Here is a 7,575-nt window from a genome sequence, read left to right on the forward strand (position 1 = left end):
TTTAAGTCTAATGACAGTAAATGAAAGAAAAAGCTTAGATTAAGAGCTGTCATTTTAGCTGATTATGCTATGCATATGCTATGAATATGAAATGATATTAAGTAATGTTAAGTCGCCGCCTCATTTAATATCAACTCCATGTCCGTGAGCAGTGTTAGGTAGGGGACAGCAGGGCACAAACTAACAGTAGGACTACTAATCACTGGCCATCCTTTGTTTCACTGTCTGATCTGTGTTGAACGTTAATTGGCAGTGGTTCATCCTGTAACCTTTCTGAAGTTCAAACCTCTCAGGTATAAAATGGTCTGTTGCATTGCTATCTGGTTAATCACTCTTGGCTCCTTTTTGTTCTGCATGATTGCTGTAATGTATGCATATACATGGTTCTACTCACTTCAGTTCCTACTCTTCTTCTCCATTCAGTTGTTCTGCTGTTTGGCTGTTCTTAGAGCTCTGAAGCAGTCAGGATCAGGAGAGGGAGAGAGAGAGAGAGAGAGAGAGAGAGAGAGAGAGAGGAGGAATGAAGAGAAGAGCCTTTTATCTAATTCTGATAACTACTGTGACCATGGGAATCATGTTTGCCCCTTTTATTATAACAGGATTCCTCACTGTTTTACAACAACAGGATGTTTCATTTGCTTGGTTTATTAGTCTTTCTTGTTTTATTCTGGCTCGTTTTGTGCAGCCTGTTCTTTATCGGCACCTGGTTCGGAATATGCCCAGCCTCTGTTCTCCACAAAACAGGCTACTCTTTTGAACAAACCATTAAAAATATATCCCAGACCAATTGACACAAGATGTTATTTTGCTGAATCAAGAAAACATTACAGAGTATGTTCTTGCACTTACTGGGGGGTGTTGAAAGTAAGGTTTTAAGTTTGTACTGACTGAGGCTCTATACATTTTGGTTTGCATCTCAGATTTTAGCACTTCATCTTTTATAACTTGTTTTTGTAAACCTCTTTCTGTTATTGTTTATTATTATTATTTTATTATTAAAACTGTTAGCTTTACAATTAAAATTATAAGTAAAACATTTTCATATATTATATGGAATATATATATATATATATATATATATATATATATTTCCATATTCAAATAAACTGTTTTCTAAAAAAAAAAAAAAATACATTTTCTGTTTTTATTTAAATCAAAGCTATAATTAAATTTTAAATTGATTGAATATGTATGGTATGAACTACCTGTTCAGGTTCTGCCAGAGTATTTGCATTCTACTCTGTTTACATTAGCTTAGTTTATGGGTGCACATCCAAACTATAGTTATGTTCATACTTTTTTCTCATGCAATAATAGACCACACATAACACTACAGTATGTGGTAGTGATTAGGGCTTGACATTAACACCCGGAAAATGTGTGTAGAAATTGGCAGTGGTGGGTAACTCCATCATCCTTACAAGCCACTTAGATGGGTGGCCACATCCAAAGCAAACTCAGTTGTATGCATTTTGCATTCAGTGCCTTATAAGCACTAAATATGCCTCTCATAACATACGTGCGCATATGTGCGGAGCAAATGAAGCGTGCTTTTGCATGAACTGCTGCAGCACACATCAGCATGCCGGAGTTCTGAGATAATGCAGACCGAAACATGAGTGATTCAGTTGGGCTTCACTTGATATCACAGCGGTCGGCAGAGACCACAAAACTTATGTGACCCATTTGAACTCTACTGAGAATCTTCTACTTTAAAGCGCTGTACTGTATGGAGGAAGTTGAACCTCTCAAACTGCTAGAGAGCCCTGACATTATAAACAGCACTGATGAGGTAAAGAGACAACAGTGTGCCATGCATCAACATCAATATTGAACATAACATTGTATGGGTTAATTCTTTGATGAAAATAGGAATATAATACACTTTATAATTAAAGTTTATATCTTTGAGGACTCATTTATGTAAAATATATTTTATAATATTACTTAAAACTAAAGGACGCACTAACTCTTGTCTCAGCCTCTGATATGCTCAATGTACTTTTAAAACTATTCACTACTTTAAAACATGATCAAAAAACACCCTTTCCGTAGTTCAGTGCACATTGTGTGCAACTGACTGTTTTAAATCATTGACTCATTGGGTGTTTTAGAAGATCGCAGTCCATTAAATAAGATAAAATATGTGTTTATGAGAAAAGTAGTTGCTGGACTAGCCAAAGTTTGCAAGATTTGTGGCGTTGAACCTTAATAAAAGACTTTGTTTTGTTGAAAAGTTTGCACATTTCTTGAGCATAGATGCATTATAGTCTTGGTTTTCAGGTTTATGTCTCTATATAGTTGGTGTTTATTGCTTCCTTTCCTTTATCTCACAGTGACAGACTTTTTGACCACACACACGTGCATTCTGTAAACCACCACGAGACAACTTGTGGTCATTTGTTTATATCAATACTGTAGTAAGGCCGTTATTATTTCTAAGGTACTATATGTATATACTACTTAAATTAAAATATATATATAAAAGTGTACTTTCACATACCTACAAGATGATGAGGCTTTACTAAAAACATATTGTCAGATAACTCACCCTAGCACAAACCATGATTAACTAGACAGATTCTCCCAATGTCAGATATTATCGATATGTTTAAACTAACAAGGAACACGATGGAAATGCATCTATGACTTTATTGTTTTATCATTGTCGAGATGTATCTAGCTTTTATCGTGACATAAGTTGATTTCAGTCAGCTAAGTTCTTCTCGTTTGTAAATTGTTATTCTTGATTGTACGTATGTTGAAAGATCGTTTAACAGTGTTCTCGGTCAGTTAAAAAATCAGTCAGGTTTGCAACATTTAGGCCCATACAGTATATGTTTTCAAAGCCAAGATCATTAGACACACTAAAGACACAGATTATCATTCCAGATAGACAAGGTTACTTTTTCATTAATCGGCTGATAAATACTTGCATGTTATCATAAAGCTTGAAATAGAAGAATTTGATATACACTGTAGTACCAACTGATATTTTGTTTGTAAGACAATGAACTTTAGATAAATTTACTCACCTTCAGTTTCTAAAACCTCTAAGAATCTAAAGGTGTGAACTCCAATAGAATTTAAAACTGTGATATTATTGGGGGCCTGGGTAGCTCAGTGGTAAAATACGCTGGCTACCACCCCTGGAGTTCGCTAGTTCAAATCCCAGGGCATGCTGAGTGACTCCAGCCAGGTCTCCTAAGCAACCAAATTGCCCCGGTTGCTAGGGAGGGCAGAGTCACATGGGGTAACCTCCTCGTGGTCACTATAATGTGGTTTGTTCTCAGTGGGGCGCATGGTGAATTGAGCATGGTTGCCACAGTGGATGGCGTGAAGCCCCCACACGCACTATGTCTCCGTGGCAACGTGCTCAACAAGCCATGTGATAAGATGCACGGGTTGACTGTCTCAGACACGGAGGCAACTGGGATTCGTCCTCCGCCACCCGGACTGAGGCAAATCACTATGCGACCGCATCGGGAATTGGGCATTCCAAATTGGGAGAAAAAGGGGACTACATTACTACATTTACCATACTTGTAACTAGAACAAATTAACAATATGTACATATCTGTAAAATTCAAACGGGGGTTGTGAGGTTGGTTGTGCTATACAAACCACTCCTATCTTTCACTAAGATCCATGGTTCTGTCATCAGACTGATGATTTTTTATTGTCTATTTAAACAATATTGTATTAGCTTTTGTTGCATATATTGCAATAAAATGCATTTTTGTATTTAATAATGTGCCATTTGAACCAGGATCTTTGAAATACACTAACAATGAAACAGGATGACTTGTATGACTTGTCTCATTTTGGTCACTGCGTTCAAAATACGACTACTTTTACATTTGTCAGCAACATTTCCACACAAATCTGTATTCAGACTTACGCTGTACGTGGTAACCTGCAATTGTTACCTTAAGTAGTATTTCTACTTGATCTAACTTGTAAAGTTGGTTTTGCTGGTGTAATTTCACATTTTCAGTTGATTTAGACATGTTAAACGATATTTTGACTTGAATCGAAGCAGTTAATTTAGATGTTACGACGTGAAGTTAACATTTTTCAAGTTAACAAAGTTTAGGGATAGTATCCCTAAAATATTCTACGGTCAGTTGTAATTTAATTTTACACACAAGACCAGGGTAATGTGAAAAGAAATATGAATAAGAAGTATGAAGATAGTAGAAACACTTTGTTAAGTGATACATGTAAGGTGTTATGATAAATCATTTCAACATAAATGCTATCTGATTGGAGAACCTTTTAAGTTCTGCTTGTATGTTCTAAAAATAAGACAACACATACAGTAATACTGAATGTAAAACAATTCAACATATGTCATCACAGCACAAAACTCTACATTTACAGTATTTGTATTTAATTATTTAATTAGACTTTTATCATATCTTGGTTAACTATGTCATGTCTAAGTTGAAATTAACCATTATTACACTACCCTGTGTGAATTCTTATGAGGGTTTAAAGAGACATAACACCTATGGCAGTGTGTTTGTTCTATTTACAGTTAATTCAAATTTTCATTGTGTGATCATAGTCTGCTGCTGTCACAAATTAAATGTAGCATGTCATTTTGACTAATTAGATCATGAAAGCAGTTGTCCAAAGGCGTCAAAGAAGCTTGTTACTGCATGCTGTTGAAATAATGAAACGTTTTTAACCTGAATGTCTTGCCTATAACATTAATAACATGCGACATGTATCAGAGACACATTCTGTAACATTTACAATCATCTGAAATATTCAGTTTTTACATTCAAAACATGTTTAAAAATCCACAGAATTTAAAATGTTGTACTTCGAAAATGTGATTATTTTATTTTTTTATTAGACTGCTACCGACAGTCTTCTTTGACCATTTTCATCACTCCTGTAATGTTAAGCTGTTTTTTTTGCCAAGTCAATGTCAATACAGATTACCTTTGTGATAAAATCATGTTAAAATATAAAATGACTACTAATAACACAGAAATACAACCATCTTGCCCCAAGATGTGTTATTATTGAATATTGATTGATATTAGCAGACTTTCATTCCAACATGCATACACAATTCATATCACTTTGCTCTTGTGGTCTATATTTTAAACAGACAGGTTGGACAGACATTACTGATGCCATATCATTAGAAAAACTTCAAGTGGAACACTGAGAAAATGGATAATAAAACTAACCTAAATAATTACTAAAATGAATGTCAAAACTCAACTTAGACACAACATAGTTAACCAAGATATGATAAAAGTCTAAATAAATATTAAGTAAAAATACTGTAACATATGTTGAATTGTTTTACATTCAGTATTATGTGCTGTCGATACTGTCTTATTTACACATTTTTAGAACATACAACCAGAACTTAAAAGGTTCTCCAATGGGATAGCATTTGTGTTGTAATGATTTCTCAAACACCTTGCATGTATCACTTTACAAAGTGCTTCTGCTATCGTCATACTTCATATTCATATTTCTTTTTATATTACTTGAGTGTAAAATTAAATAACAACTGACTGTAGAATATTTTAGGGATACTAAGATTAATATCCAAGAAGTGATCAACAAGAATGTTAAAAAATAATAAATTATCATGACTAACTGTAGAATATTTATGAATTTAAAAAATGTACACTTCAAGGTAAGTGTAACACTACACAGTTTTGGGGTTAGACGTACACAATGAAGGCAATGAAAAGATTGACCCTGAGTACACTTTAAAGTATTTGTTAAGAGTACCTTGTTCTCTTATTTCAAACCATAGTATATGGACACTACGCATACAAAGCATAAACAAAAAGTACGCTGTACAGACAGCTTGCATTTAGCAGTATTAAATGTGTATATTTCGCTGCAAAGAAACACCAATGCTTTTTGAAGGGGCAATATTATTGGCCGTACTTTCAGTCCATTTAACTTTCAGTGTGTACACTGAAAAATGTTAACTTCATGTCATAACATCTAAATTAATTGCTTCTATTCAAGTCAAAATATCGTTTAACATGTCTAAATCAACCTGCAAATGTGAAGTTACACCAGCAAAACTAACTTTACAGGTTAGATCAAGTAGAAATACTACTTATGATAACAATTTCAGGTTACCAGTTTACAGCGTAAGTTTGAATACAGATTTGTGTGAAATGTTAATCATGGTTTGTGCTAGGGTGAGTTATCGGACCTCATATTTTTAGTAAAGCCTCATAATCTTGTAGGTATATGAAAATACACTAACATTTTTATATATTTTAATTTAAGTAGTATATACATATAGAACCTTAGAAATAATACTGGCCAATACTACAGTATTGATAAAACCAAATGACTACAAGTTATCTCGTGGTGGTTTTCAGTGTGTGTGTATGTGTGGTCAAAAAGTCTATCACTGTGAGATAAAGGAAAGGAAGCAATAAACACCAGCTATTTAGAGTTATAAACCTGAAAACCAAGACTACAATACATCTATGCTCAAGGTATTGCAGATTTTTCTGTCAGGATGTTGGCTTTTGCCTTCTGTGTTTTTCTGTCTGCCTGTGTCTCCCCCTGTGCGTCTGTGAATTGGCCTGTTCCGGTGGCATGGCAGCTCTACCTGCTGATTACATCTCACCTGCTCTTCATTATCACATCACCAGTCTGCTCTACTTAAACCCGGAGTTCTCAGTCATTCGTCACCAGATTGTTCAGTCTACTAGAGTGGTACTAACGCTAAGGCCAGCTAGATTCAAGTTACTCTGTTAATCTCGTTCAGAAATTGCTCTTGTATTTATTTGTGTTTCCCTGTGCTTCAGATCCACTATCCAACCAGCCAACCTGTACTCAACCACTTATCTCTTCAGTCACCTTCAGATCCGCTCTCTCCATCAAGCCTGCCATGCCAAACCATCCAGCTCACTGCTCCGCTCTGCCATTACCTCCTGCCTGCCCAGCCCTCAGCCTCAACCTTCTGTCTGTTCAACATTCATCAAATTTCCAGTCTGTGATAATAAACTATTTCATCAAACTCTCTCTCCGAATCTGTGTTCAGCATTTGTGTTCAAGCAACTACTTTTCTCAAACACCTGTTTTATCTTATTTAATGGACTGCTATCTTCTAAAACACCCAATGAATCAATGATTTAAAACAGTCAATTGCACACAATGTGCACTGAACTATGGAAAGGGTGTTTTTTGATCATGTTTTAAAGTAGTGAAAAGTGTTAAAAGTACATTGAGGGTATCAGAGGCTGAGACAAGAGTTAGTGCATCCTTTTGTTCTAAGTAATATTATAAAATATATTTTACATTAATGAGTCTGTAACAATTATGGAAAGGTGGATGGTGGGGCCAGCTTGACAAAACATGTAGACATTTATTGTTTGCACTTTTAACTCGCACACAATAAGGCCGCTTTTCAGCAGTACACAAAAGGTTTGCTTTTCAGCAACACCACACTGATACGCAGAGACACAGACAGCTTCATGTGTCTCTCTCTCTCTCGTCTGCCGCTGTCTCCTCTCCTCAAATACTCCCGCTGCCCCTCACTGGAACGTGAGACCGGTGTGGCACACAGGT

This window comes from Myxocyprinus asiaticus, chromosome 40, assembly GCF_019703515.2.
Source record: "Myxocyprinus asiaticus isolate MX2 ecotype Aquarium Trade chromosome 40, UBuf_Myxa_2, whole genome shotgun sequence".
Classification (NCBI taxonomy): Eukaryota; Metazoa; Chordata; class Actinopteri; order Cypriniformes; family Catostomidae; genus Myxocyprinus; species Myxocyprinus asiaticus.